Here is a 15,732-nt window from a genome sequence, read left to right on the forward strand (position 1 = left end):
ATGTACTTAGTGATTGATGTTTTCAAAAGACACAGGAGCAAGTTTGAAGAAACATTTACAAGCCAAATCTTGGACAATTTAAGCATCAAAATAACGAATGACAGTAAAGGATTTTAACATATTGAATAACATGAACCCATGAATCCAAACTGTTGTAATTAACTAAATAAATAAATGAAAGAGAAATCTCCTCATAATTAGCAAGTTATCATTTGGCCATTGTAATAATAATAATTTATTCAGACAAGAATTATTCATGGATAAAAAAGCCAATGGGTGAAAGTTTATGGAGTAATAGAATATTTACATTTATCTCCTCCTAAGAGACTTACCAATTACAAAGGGTAAAACAACTAACTTTGCAGTAGAGAATCCTGGCAGACACCACTTTAACCAGCTAGTCCCAGTTATGGGAATAATTAGTAGCATATACCTCCTGATATGATGTATTAAGAAGAGCTTTATATCATCTTGTCACCTCTGAGGTGTTCTTGCCAAAAGTCCATAATATGAATATAATAATGAAGAAACATCACATGAATCCAAATTGAGGGACATTCTACAAATAATGGACTGTACTCTAAAAATATCAAGGTCTTGACATATATAAAGACCCGGTAACTGCTCAGATGAAAAGACTAATGTGACATGACAGCTGAATGCAGTGTGTAGTCCTGGATATTCTTTTGGTAAATAGTATTACTAAGATAATTGGCAAAATCTGAATAAAGTCTGTGGGTTAGAGAATAGTCTTATGTCACTATTAATTTTCATGTTTTAATAATTTGATATGCCTTAAAACATTTGCTATGCTTTAAAATAACATTGAAACTGAAACTGGCATTGTTTCTAGGCACATACTCTTTATATTTGCTAGATGTCAAATGTCAGTATTATAAACTTATTGTAATATCTGTTGAGAGTAACTGCAAATGAAAGACTTCATATTATCATCAAGTTTATTGAATATCTGCTTTTTAGATCTGACACTGCCTTGGACCTCAAAGTTACAAAGATATGATGGGGTCATTACTTTCAAGGGCTTTAACACTTTATTTAGGAAGATAGGATATACGTAGGAAATTTAAATATCAGTGCAAAATAACGTATAATAAGTGCTGAATGAATGGTGCATGCACACAACATGGTAAGAATTTAGATAAAAGAGTGAGACAAAGGAATGAGGAACAAGTGGAAAAAATGAACAATGAAATCCAACTCTGAATAGTGTGTGGAGTTAGCTAAGTTACTTGTCTGTTCTAGGCCTGAGTATGTCCATCTGTGACACTGAATAATAATAATGCCTACTTTATTTTTTCTAAAGATTTATTTATTTATTTTAGAGAGAGAATGAGAGCATGAGTGGAGTAAGGGGCAGAGGGAGAGGGTGAGAGAGAACCCCAAGCACATTCCCTGCCAAGACAGAGCCCTATGTGGGGCTCGACATGAGACTTGATCCTAGGACCCTGGGATCATGATCTGAGCCAAAATCAAGAATTGGATGACTAACTGGCTGAGCAACCCATGCGCCCCCCAAACGCCTGCTTTGTAGTTACTTGTTTCTCTCCTCATCTGCCATAATGCCCTCTATGAGGGCAAGGTCCCCAAGAGCTTCTGTCAGCATTATGTTATCACACTGTAGGCATTTGATATGTGTACTGAATGAATGAAATTTATGAAAATTAGAAATGATTTTTAAAATTTGATGTTTTAATACTGAGGATGAGAATTGTTATATAATGAGGATATTCTAAGCACAGTATCTGTTAGATAATAAGAATAGCTCTATTTATTGAGAAACTGATATCATTACCATCACCAAACTCTGATACCATCTGTGGAAATCTTGAAGAAAGGGTGATGCTTCTAAACGCCGAAGAGAGGAGTGAACAGGCAGGAAGAATGGTATAAGCAGGGTTCCCAAGGGAATGGTGACATCTTGTTCTTGCAACAATAAGAAGTTTTTGACTGAGACAGCTTATCCAGTGTAGCAATAGAGGATAAATTTAGAGAAGTAGGTGGGCTAGACTTGTCAAATCTTGTGTTCTGAGTGAGGAGAATGGACTTTATCCAGTGTCTAGTGAGGAAACATTAGATTCTGAGGAGGAGGTGATAAATCCTGAGCATTAAGAAGATTAATTTAATAATAAAATAGTGACGTTATCAGAGGTACAACAAATAGCTAGGGTATTATTGAAATAATATTTCATTATTTTAATGTAGCTACAGCTACCGCCTGTTAAATATATGTGAAATTTTTATATTTGCCAATAACAATTTATTTTTAAAAACTCCTTATTATATATAATTATCTTGTCAAAGACTGAGGTACATATGACAGAAAGTATGCCAGGCAAATCTTGACAGTGGTTTATCCTAAAGGGTAAGGTGGATTATGTGTAACTCCTAGCATCCTTTTATTTATTTTAATTGCAACTGAGACATTCAGGACATTTCCACCAACCACTATATTGATGACCATCATAGTTATGATTACCTGGAAGCAATAGATATGCCCAAGGAAACTTATTACTTTATAAAAAGTTCATCTCCGAGTGTCTTCCAGACATGATGAAACATTTAGGGTCTTGGTTATGTCTCAAGAATATAGCAGAAGTATAGTAAATGGACTTAGAAAATGCAAAATTGCTACATTTCAGATGGTTGCCATAAGTCATCTGTTACATGCTGACTGCACCCATAAAATACCTCAATTTTGTGTATATCCTTAGGGAATGCCTCCCTTCCACATACAAATAAGAAAGAGATTGGTTTGGGAAAGTTGTAACAGATGATCAAGCAAGGTGGTAAATGCGAGAAGGGTGCAGAAACTGGGAACTCTATATCATACAAATGTTTTCCTATTCTTGCCCATTTAGAGGGTGGGGCCAACAGAAGTCCTGTCAGAAACACCTATCTGTTATGTTTCCAAGGCCCTTAATAGCTTTTTTAAAAAATAAATGCCTATTATGACCTAAAATACTTAGTTGGTTCATTTTTCTAAACTCACAAAATTTCTATGACCTATCTGTGTTATGTCGCCAATGAAATAACTGGACTGATTGGATATTTTGATGTGAAATTGTTTAGACACAAAGTCAGCTGAGCCACATACTATGAAGAATATGGAGAAAATTAATAAAAACAACAAAAACAAAAATCCTAGCAAGATTATATTCATACTACTGACTGCTTCTACATTTTAAATCTCAATTCGAGGAAAAAGTTTCAATTATGGCATCTCCTTCCCTTCCAACACTATACATGTACCAGAAAGATGTCTGATAGAGCTCTCTTTTCTAGAACTATGTATTCACCTTGAGTTTTAATTTTACATTGATCATTTAGAAAGAATGTTAGAATTCTGTAGTTTTAATTAATTTTGATTCATTTCCTGCAAGGGAAAATAACATATAGTAAATTCATATTTTAATATGCATTTTCCCCTCTATGAGAAAACCCTTGTGAATATAGTTTAAAGACTATCTTATACTGAATTCTTCTGTGAGACAGAGCTGAGGTGGTAATGGGGGGTGGGGAAAACACAGATATTTTATGTTTATTTTAAAGGCCTCTTTCAAGGAAGCCGATTGCAGAGGGCTTTGGAGGCAGAGGTGAGAATTCCTGGAAAGCACATTTTGGCTTGGTAGAGAGTGATACTCTTGCAGAGAACTTAAATTTCAAGTCTGCAGTAGGTGATTGGTGACTTAAGAGCCTTAAGGGAGGCGATTTGTCACTGAATGTCAAGTGCAACTCTCAAAGAAACTAGCTTTGAAGTGGAAAGATATCATATGATGTGCCATCTTTGTTCAGAAGGTTTCTAAATGAGAAGTTGTTCTGAAGTCGAGTTGTGTATTTAGGAGTGGTTTTGCCACTTACCTGGAGTCTTGCTGAAACATGGCACAGTGGTTATGTTTTTATTCCCTGGGAAGAGAATGATAAGAAAGCTGATAGTTCGTCCCTCTTTTGCAGGCATGTTTTTTTTAGGAAGCTTGATTTTGCCAGTGCTGTTATTTTTGCCTCTGTTTTTATAGAAGGTGCCATGGTGGCAGACGTCTGAAGAAAGTCTGACAATTTGGCACTTATGGTATATTATATTTCTTTCTAAGATAATTTATTATTTTTTATATCTTAGGGGGAAAATTAAGATTGAAGGAACAGTGTGCTCAATTTTCTTCTACTAATTCACATTAGTAGTTACACACATGTTTATATCAATGGCCACTTAACAGCAATTTGTTTTACCTATCTCATTAACAGTGTGCATGAGTCTATAATCATATAAAGAAAAATATGTAAGTACATTTTAATAACTATTCAGCCTGTGTTTGTTGATGGAGGAAATGGATATTCCAATTGTGTACTTTTAGTTGAGGAGGTATGGAGTTCCTATAAAAACTTTATCTTCTTTATCTTCTCTACTGTCGTCTTGCAAATACCAGGAATTATACCAAGAGGTACTTTCATTTGTGATATTCAATATTGTTTTCTTAAGATGCCTTGAAAGCAGTAATAAACACCAGAACACTTCCTTTAAGGGAGGAGTGGAAGAGTCCACGCAAAGGCACTGGCTACAAATTTTATGATATATTAAACATGTCATTTCTCACTGTACTTTGAATTAATCTATATCTATCTATCAGTCTATCAAGAGGGAGAATGTTTGTGTCTCCAGAATTTGTATTTTGAAACCTTAATCCCAATGTGATGGTATTAGGAGGTGGGGCCCTTTGGAGGTAATTAGGTCATGAGGGTGCAGCCCTCATGAATGGGATTAGTGCTTTTACAAGAATAAGCAAGAGAGCTAGCCAGCTCTTCTACTGCCATGTGAGGACACAGCAGCAAGAGTAACTTCTGTAAACCAGGAAGAGGACCCTCCCCAAGAACCCAACCATGCTGGGCCCCTAATCTTGGACTTCCAGCATCCAAAACTATGAGAAGTAAATGTTTGTTGTTTAAGCCAGCCACCCAGTCTATCATAATTTGTTAGAGCATCCCAAACTGACGAAGGCAACATACATATATATTAGCAGTACCTCAATTTTATTTTATTTTTTTAAAGATTTTATTTATTTATTTATTTATTTATTTATTTATTTATAAGATTTTATTTATTTATTTGACAGAGAGAGACAGCCGGCAAGAGAGGGAACACAAGCAGGGGGAGTGGGAGAGGAAGAAGCAGGCTCCCAGCAGAAGAGCCTGACGTGGGGCTCGATCCCATAATGCCGGGATCACGCCCTGAGCTGAAGGCAGACGCTTAACGACTGAGCCACCCAGGTGCCCCTAAAGATTTTATTTATTTATGGCTTTATTTATTTGACAGAGAGAGACAGCCAGAGAGAGAGGGAACACAGCAGGGGGAGTGGGAGAGGAAGAAGCAGGCTCCCAGCGGAGGAGCCCGATGTGGGACTCGATCCTGGAACGCCAGGATCACGCCCTGAGCTGAAGGCAGACGCTTTAATGACTGCGCTACCCAGGTGCCCAGTACCTCAATTTTAAACCTACTCCACTCTATGTATACATTTTTGGGCCTTCTCCTGTAATTCTTTCTCTCTCTCTCCTTTTTTTTTTAAGATTTTTAAAAAAAGATTTTATTTATTTGAGAGAGAGAGAGAGAGAATGTGCATGAGTGGTGGGGAGGGTGAGAGAGAGAGGGGGAATCTCAAGCAGACTCTGTGCTGAGTGCAGAGCCTGATGCTTGGCTTGATCTCATGACCCTGAGATTATGACCTGAGCAGAAACCAAGAGTCAGATGCCTAAGTTACTGAGCCACCCAGGTGCCCTGCTTCTCCTCTACTTCTTAATGGTTTGGCAATGAGCTGTATTACTTTTACTTTTAAAAGGGAACGGATTATTTGAGAAGTGCACATGGGATGTTTGGAGGAATGTAATTCCCTATAAAAAGACACCTATTGTTCTCTAGGGGGCCTGTACTATGGAGATCAAAAATCAGCTTATGGTTAAAAGCAGCAATGTGCAACATGAATAAGTAAGATTTTTCTTTTTGCCTACCTTGAAGACTAAGGCAAGATGAGTAAAGTATAAAGAGTCAAGAGGGAAATAAGTCCTCCTTTTATTTTTTATTTTGGCACTAAATGTTTGCTTAAACAAAAAAACAGTTTAAAGAAAAGTGAGAACAGAATTATTAAGATTATCTCTTTCAAGTAAATGCTCAGCCAGATAGAAGAACAAAATGTAGACATTGGGCATAGATTTCCTGCAATCCTGGGCCAAGTGTTGGGGCAATAAATCATGTAAGTGGCCACATAGCAAAGCAGCATGAAGCCCAAGTATGTTTACAAAGGAACAGTCACACCAGGCACTGGCATCTTGAACTTAATTTCTACTGAGACCTAACTGATTGATGAAAGATGATTGCTGGAAGGTGTTATTTCTTTATCTTTAAAGAGTGACATACTGTACTGCAATGCAAGATATTCAAAAGGCCAGGTCTTACTTTGCTGTCCAAACTACCCGAAGCTGAGTGTGCAGACCTGGTTTATCAGCTCCCCAAGCAGATTGGCTCCATAGGGCATGCATCTGATTATGGCTAATGTAATTATTGCTTCCAAGGGGGTGTGAGATTTGACAAACCATGTGGTGCAATGGGCCTTACTGCAAGGGAGGGTGTGACTGCAGTCTGACTTTATGATTCCCATCATTTCTTTTCTTGCTCCTGAAGCAGCCTGAAACTTAACCTGCTTTTTTTTTTCAATCTATGTCCAAGCTCTTCTCCATCCCTTTCAGTTTTTTCTCTTTTTCCTTTATTCCCCCTTTCTCTTTTTCCTTTCCCTCCCTCTCTCTTTCCTTCCCTCTTTCTTTCTCAATCTCTCTTTTCTCCTTCCTTCCTCCCCCCCCCCTTCTTTCTTTTGAGAAAGGAGAAGCAGGAGCTAAGGATTCTTTTTCAGGGGTAGAGATGACTACTTGATGTTTATGCTGCAAGTACTACAAGAACACTCACCAAACAAAACTGATAAACTTTAATTCTGTAACAATTCATCAAGAAAGCAGGATGTTTTGTTTCTCTTGCTCTGAAAATACTTTACTTAATTTTTTGTTATTTCAGTTATAATAACAGATTTCCATTGTGAGCAACAATTTGCTGTCCCTGTCCTCTTTCTGTTTTTACACTGCATGTTGAAGAAGAGAGTCTATGTTACAACCAATTTTATGAATATTTTACACTAGAATAATCACACATAACCATGAAATAAGATTCCTTCCTTCCTTCCTTCTTTTCTTTCCTTTCCTTTCCTTTCCTTTCCTTTCCTTTCCTTTCCTTTCCTTTCCTTTTCTTTTCTTTTCTTTTCTTTCTTTTCTTTTCTCCACAGCCAGCGTGGAGCCCAACACAGGAATTGAACTCATGAGCCTGAGATCGAGACCTGAACTGAGATTAAGAGTTGGACGCTTAACCAACTGAACCACCCAGGCGCCCCCATTAAATAAGTTTATCTTGTCATTCTTACAGAGGAGAGCAGGTCCTAGTAGATTCTTAACAATATTCAAGCTGAGCATAACTATAGGGCATTTATTTTTAGGGATATGTAAATGTTCAAAACGGAAATGAGTCCTATGTACTCATAAACATTAATAGTGTTTATAATACTAGCTAGTAAGGACTGTATCAAAGTCTTGATTATGTTTATAAAGATATTGGAGGAAAAAGAACATAGCCTTGTGTTTGAGTTTTATGTTTATGCTGATCGGGATTCTCAATCATCATATAGGTTATGGAATAATTTTACATTTTCTCTTTTGTCTGGGCTTTTATTTATAAGTATAGACTTCCTTTTCCTGTTTCCCTGTCAAAGTAACTTACAGTCTCATTGTAATACAGCAAGCGGAACTAACTTGGAGGCAAGACAGTTTTCCTAGTAAGGTATTAAGCAACACAACATAACACATTTTGCAAACTCTTCCAACTGTCAAATCTCCTGTAATGCATCAAAATGAGAAATACACAGTGATTTTGTTATTAATTATGAAGAATAAAATTGCAATTGCTGAAACATAAAATGCTTTTACATCTTTAGGAAAAAATGTCTCAGGAAGAAATGATAGTAAATTTCAATTAGAGAATAAATCCCACACTATAAATTTGGTTGTTCTAAAATGAAAATATACCTAGCATGACTGCTACTTTATTGAATGCAGCCATATGTTGAATGTTTAACTCATGATCAAGGAGATAACTGGTTTCAGGAGGGTACTGCTGTGAGTAAGTCAAGGGTTGTTGTATACACTGCAGATTTCCTATCCTAGGGCAAAGTTAGGAAAACAATTTCTTGAGGATCTATCAAATTGAATGTTTTGATAAGCATTGGGTTGAAAGTCACTATGACTTTGAGATGTGTCACAGGGGTTAGTGTTTGCTAAGCTCTTCTCTGTGTTCATTTATCACTGTTTGGAAAGCTCATGTCCAAATATCTTAAGCAAGCTTGGACTGTCATAACATAATACCACAGACTCTGTAGATTTAGCAACAGAAATGTATTTTCTCACAGTATTGGAGGATGAAAAGTCCAACATCAAGATTTTTCTCTTTCTGGCTTGCCTTTTTGTTATGCTTTCACATAGGGGAGAGAGAGGGATGGGGGGAGCCCAAGAGAGGGATGTCTTTCTCTTTTCTTATAAGGCCCAGTCCTATCAAATTAAGATGACATTCTTATGACCATGTTTAACCTTCATTACCTCCTAAAGATTCTGTCTTCTGATATGGTCATATTGGGGGTTGGAGCTTTAACATATGAATTTGGGGGGACACAGTACAGTCCATAACACCAGGAATTGATTGCTTTTGTTCTGTTTCTGTGTATGTACGTATTTATAGGAGAGGTGTTGGAACTTTGAGTAAAACTGTGAGACTGATATTAAGTCAAGCAAAAAACACTTCTTGCGTATTAGACAAAAATGCTGTGAATTTTTTTTTTAATTATTTACAGTAAGCAGGGTTTTTCTCAACATTGGCATTATTAGCATTTGGGCCAGATGAGGCATTTCTCTGGGGGTTGCTGTGCATTGTATGATGTTTAGAAGCATCCCTAGCCTCTGTTCTCCTGTTGCCAGGATCTTGGACCTGCAACAACTAAAAATATCTCCAGATATTGCCGAATGTCCCTAAGGGACAAAATCCATGCCCCTTCCACCATGTGAGAACCACTGTTTTACAGGAAAGTTTAACAGTTTTTGAATTTTGAGGGTTATAACAAACAATTACAACACAAACTTTTTCCTTCCTTAGGGCCTTTGCACAAGCTATTCTTTCTTTCTAGAATGTTCTATACCCAGTTTTTGTATACTCCCTCTCGTCATTCAGGTTTTAGCTCAAATGTCACCTGCTCTGAAAACACATTTTTTACCACTCTATTTAGATGTCAAATTCCCACCACTTACTGTCGTTTCCATTGTTAGATTCCATTGCTACTCCTCACTGCATTAACACTATTTGAAATTATGTTGTTTGCTTAGTTTTTTTCTATCTTCCCCCTCTCCAACTATCTGTATCTCTTTTGAATGTAAGCTATATGAAGGCAGGAGTTTTGTCTGTCTTGTTTACACTATTGTCCTCAAGATGCAGGACGTGGCTGACGCAGAATGGACACTTCCTCTACATTCGTTCTCGGGGAAATATTTGATTAAAGACACCTGTAGAATATCTCCTAAAGTCTATTGTTACTAAATGTAACATATATTCAGATATATGTTTGCATACCTCCCTTCTCTTTGGATGCCATTCCAAGGGAAGATGAGGAAGCACAGTACCCCCAAAACAAAGTATTGGAAATATATTTGTACTCCTTTATCTCAAACCAGTTATTAAAACCAAAGGGGGAGGCTTAAAACACACAAATCCCATTGTTTTCCAAAAAAAAAAAAACATGTACTCTAACACCTTTGCGAATGTATCACCTGAGATTTCAGACTTCAATGAGTAATTTTTAGCTATTAACTATTTTATTTTCAAGATATGAAAATATTTTAAAGGAGAGAATATCCACATCCCCCAGCCTGAAAGCATTACTGATACCACAAATACTTGCAAAGCAGAGTAATAGATAAAAACTCCACAGAACTAGATTTTATTTGACCGTCCTGCGGCTTTTTTCAATGACTGCACAAAAGCGTTAAATAGAAATGGCCTAGGGATAGGCATTGAATCAATATGCACCAGTAAGTTTGTGAAATCAATTTTTTGCTCCTCAGATACAGGAAAATTGATGTAACTGATGCTGTGTAACTCCTATTAATTGCTCACAGTGACAGAAAATTTATCAATTACTTATTGACTTCTTTGAGACCATGGGAAAATGGCAGTAACTCCAAGGTTAAGTGTATGCTATAGAAGCCTTCCGTAGCTGAATGAAGGTAACTAGAAAACAATCAGATTTTAAAGTGTATATCTCTGTGTTTGGTTTCACATTATTATAAGTCTCTGCCCTGCTCATGTCTTGCTTTCAGCCGTTAGGTATCTCAGAGATGTCTATCAGTTAAGGTTTATGATAGAATTCCTGATAATAACATTAATATTAGACATTTTCTGGCATTTACCATGTGCTAAGCATTGTGTTAATCAAAAAACATAGGGATTGGTACAATTATTATCTCCAGATAGTTATCAGAAGAAGAAACTATTAGAATGGGGTCGGCTGCAAGCAGTGGTAAACTTAGAAAACAGGAGCTTAAGCAAGTGAGATTTAGTTTGTAGGTATGTGTCCAGAGCTGGTGCATTTGCTACATCGTGTTATATGAAGTCTTTTGATCTTGCTACTTGGCCATCCTTATTGTATGATGTACTTCCTCATACACAATATAGCTGCTGCTCCTCCAAGTATTACGTCTGTATTCTAGATAAGCTACACAGGAGAAGGGTGAAAAACAGAGGATCAAAATGGAATGCCAGCTGGCTCTGACCTTATTTGAAAGCTTTCTCGGAGGCCCCACACAGAAGCTTCCTCTTCTCAATGATGAAAGCTAAAGTTGAGTATTAACTGGGAACATCGATACCCAAAACTAATTGGCATTTATATCTAGGGACAAGGGGAGAATAGATATTGAAAAGGCAACTTATAGCCATTTGTGATTGAAACCGAGACCAACTAAGGTAAAGTAACTTGCCAGAGTCACAAGACAAATGACAGGAAGGGAGACCTGGGCTTTGGGAGGGGTTTGTCAAATTCTAGAGCATGGCTCTCTGCAAGTTGTGTTTGCTTTGTGAGTTGAAAATGAAGTTGCTTGGCAAAAAAATATGAGAATTGTTGAATTCAAACACTCTTGGGGAAAAACAAATTTGACTTATTTGTTATTGATCAGGACAGGACCAGGAAATAAAATATTTTACTTAAAATATTGGTAATAGGAACAAAATTAGAAATGCAACTTAGGAATTTGACACAATCTCTTGTTCTGCTATGGGCACTCATTTTTTTCCACTGTAGTATATGCAAGTATGGCAAATATGTTTATATATTCTTTCCTTTTGTATTTTAAAAATATATAGACTAATGAAATGGGTTAAATTTAATTTCTAAAAGTTCTATTATTTTAATTTAAAAACTATAATTGTCAGAAACATTAAATATAACCCAAATGTTGTAGAATGGAAGGCAGGTTGGAACAATCTAGCTGTTCTTGCTGTGCAGATGGGAGTTAGCTGAGCCAGGTGGCGTTTGGCTGAGGGAGGTTAAGTGTCCAGTTTGAGGTTACCCTGCTGTTAACTGATAGAGCAAAAATTTGACCTAAGATCCCCCATATCTCTTTTCTACTCTCTAGATTTACTTGGGTTTTTACTTCATTTTTTAAACCTCATTATTTCCTTTATTATTTCTACCATTTTTTTTATGTTTAGTATTTCCTCTTGTTTTTCTAGGTGCTCAGTTAATGTTCGTTGGATAAATAAATTTTAATCTGGCTATTTTGGGTATATGGAATATATATATGTGTGTGTGTGTGTGTGTGTGTGTGTGTGTATGCACATATATATCTCATGCTACGTTTTACTCTTTTTTTAAACATAACACCTTGGCATATAATTCAGTTATCATATAATTCACTCATTTTAAAGTATACAATTTGAAGTATATTCACAAACTTGTACAGCCATCGCCACAATCAATTTTAGGATATTATCATCACTCCAAAAAGAAACACCCTTTCCATTAGCAGTCACTTCTCATTCCTTCCCCCTCCCTGTCCCCCTTTCCTAGGCAACCACTAATCTACTTTCTGATTCTGTAAATCTGCCTATTCTGGATATTTCATATAAATGGAATCATACAATATGTTGTCTGTTGTGACAGGCTTCTTGCATTTAGTATAGTATTTGCAGATTTAATCTGCAATAGCATGCATTAACACTTCATTCTTTTTTTATAAACAAATAATATTTCATTGTATGGATATACCACATTTTATTTATCCATTCTCAGTTGATGGGCATTGGGATTGTTTCCACTTTTGGGGTGCATTAAATAATGCACTCACAAGATTTTGGGTAAATGCATGTTTTTATTTCTCTTAGATTTATACTTAGGAACGGAATTGCTGGTTCATATAGCAATTCTATACTTAACTTCTTAAAGAGCTACCTGATTGTTTTCCAAAGTTGTTGCACTGTTTTCCATTCTCACAGTGAATGAAGGTTCTATTCCTCATTGTTTTAGTGTTGTTTATTGTTAAATATGTGCTTTTCAGGAAACACTGTATAACTTTTGGAGGAAGTCTTCCTAGGAAGAAAAGCCATTTTCCCTGCAAAAAAAATCTTGGTTGGTCACAGTTTGGTCAGGAAAGGATTCTGACTGATGAGATCACTCAGTGAACATCAGGAATGACTGGAATCTTTTCCAAAGAGAGTCTGAGAGGAGAGCTGTGAAATGCCCAAAGATATGTTTGAATGGCCAAGGACAAGCATTCATGGATGGAGACTAGCTAGGTGATGCTCATGTTTTCAAGAGAGGTAGAGTTTGGTTTAGTTATCTTATGTCAGAATACTCCCTATGGAAAACACTTTGGAGTTTTACAGTGTTTTTTAATAGCCATTAACAAGTCTAGAAATATTATTGATTGAAGTTAAGCACAGATGGGGCCTACAAGTTTATCTTTAGTGATGACTCCAGATGTCCTACAAAGCCTCAGCATTTTGACCATGGTTGTCTGAAAATTTCCTGGGCAGAATACCTTAAAATGCAGGCCACAGTACATTTTCCAGATCCATTGTTGGAAGCTTGAGCAATTGGATTAACTTAAAAGAGTGTTGGACCAAATGACATTAATGAAATTCAACATGCAGAACATAGGCACATTGCTTATTTTGTAAAAGCCCACAAGGAAAGAATAATTTTATCTCTAGGTGCCCTGAAATCTGGCAGTGACCAAATTGTATGTTTGTTTTCTTTGAAGATGGAGATGCCACAAGGTTACTTTTGTTGCAAGATAGAAAAGAGCAGAAGCAACAGCAAACAATAAAGAAAAATGATCTCCAAATAATTCTGTAATAAATGTATAAACAGATACTGTGAAATGGTGTTTATTTTTATCTATAAATACTATGTGACACTATGCTAAAGGTAGATTTCTCCTTTGGAACATACATCTTTTCAGGAGAGAATCTCCTTAACAAACAGAGATCAGAAGTTTTCTTTGTTGTTACTTTTGCAAATCTTGCCCCCAATTTTTCTACTGGACTACTACAAATTCAAGGAGTGACTTAAATTTGGATAGCACCTTTTCCTTTCTATTGTTGTCTTAAAAGACATTTACAGATTCTTTTTTCTTTCATCAGAAGACAGGAAGATATCACTTATAATTTTATGTCCAACTAGTCTTCCTGCTTTAATCTGTGGTCTCTTTTGAACACCTCTTTGAAGCACTAAATCCATTTAATACCTTTTCTATGAATGCACACTAACACCTTGTTAAGTAAGACCATCAAGCTTTTACCATTTGCCAATTTTTCATGCCTTCTAGTGTGTATAGGCTAAATTTTACAAACTGATTGAAAAGTAATCCTTATAATACGATTTTAATGGTAACAAATTATATCTGTGACACTCCTGTATAACAGTAAAAATCATCAACACTTGAGTTTGGGATCCAGGATATATAATATATTCAAGAAAAAATTAAAAACAGGTATTTCAGGACACAGTTCATTGGTGATGAATGAAATACATAATGTATGTAGAAATAATTGATTAAAGTAGTGCTTAGAGGGGAGATGGAGATGGAGTTAAATGTGAGTTACTTAGGGGAAAAAATCCTTTTATTTAAAAGTCTTGGGAATACCAAATAAATAGCACAATCAATAATTTAAAACAGCATCAATAATAAATGCACTGAATAGAAGGAAAATAGCCAAATCAAGTCTAGTTGTGAGATGTTCCATAGTAAATAGAACTTTATGAAGAAAAAAAAGTAAACATGTGGATGTTACTGATGATTTCAGTGAAATGTTGTGATGTGGGTTCTATTCTCTTGGGTTTGGAGTGTATAAATGAAATGAGTAAGCCACAGGGAGAGAAAATTAGAAATGTGACTCTCCCACGGCACCTGGATGTCTCAGTTGGTTAAGCATTTGACCCTTGATCTCAGCTCAGGTCTTGATCTCAGGGTTGTGAGTTAAGGCCCTGAGTTGGACTCTGTGCTGGGCATAGAGCCTACTTAAAAAAAAAAAAAGTTTCAGAAATGTGATTAATTCATAGAACTCCTTAAAAAATGGTTTGGTTAAGAAATTGTTCTGTTGGGGCGCCTGGGTGGCACAGCAGTTAAGCGTCTGCCTTCGGCTCAGGGCGTGATCCCGGCGTTATGGGATCGAGCCCCACATCAGGCTCCTCTGCTGTGAGCCTGCTTCTTCCTCTCCCACTCCCCCTGCTTGTGTTGCCTCTCTCACTGGCTGTCTCTATCTCTGTCGAATAAATAAATAAAATCTTAAAAAAAAAAATTGTTCTGTTGCCTTTGATGTGATTTTTATTTATATACTATTGTTCTTGTGTAGTCTTAAAAAGGTAATTTCAATCATCTGTGTAATAAAGTTCTGAAGTTATTCTCAAATAAAACACTGCCCATTTTCCATGGTCATAATGGATTATGTAAGATGACTGTATAGTACATGGAATTCTTAGAAGTTCTTCTGATTAAATTTTATTTTATAGATCCAGTCAACTGCTGTAGTAAGTGGTGAATATGCTTGGTCTTTCATTTCAGAAAATAATGTATTTGTAGATTGTATAATCTGATTTTTACTTAGGTTTACCACATAATATATCCTATAAACCATGTCACTTTTTAAGAGTAAAATAGAAGGGAGCACTGTTAATAATTATGCCAGGAAAATACGTGTAGAGTGGGAGTTAGGCACTTAACCCTATGTATGAAGATTTTAGTCCTAATGAAAATCCATATTTAACTTGATTTGTCCAGATTGAAAACCACAAAAATGGTCACCAGTTGTGGACTGGATACATAAGTTGTGATGTATTTATATAATGGAATACTATACAAAAAGAAAAAGAATGAAGTACTGCTACATGCAGCAGCATGGATGAAGCTCATAGGTTGAGTTAAAGAAGCAAGTTTATACTTACATGATACTCAAAATGGACAAAAAGAGTATATAGTAATAAAAGTGAGCATAATGTTTTTTGTAGTAATACTTATAGGCAGAGAGTATAAGAAAGTTTTCTGAGGTTCTAGACATATTGACCTGATTGGTAATTACACATTTATACATTATAA

Source organism: Ursus arctos, unplaced genomic scaffold (assembly GCF_023065955.2).
Source record: "Ursus arctos isolate Adak ecotype North America unplaced genomic scaffold, UrsArc2.0 scaffold_15, whole genome shotgun sequence".
Lineage (NCBI taxonomy): Eukaryota > Metazoa > Chordata > Mammalia > Carnivora > Ursidae > Ursus > Ursus arctos.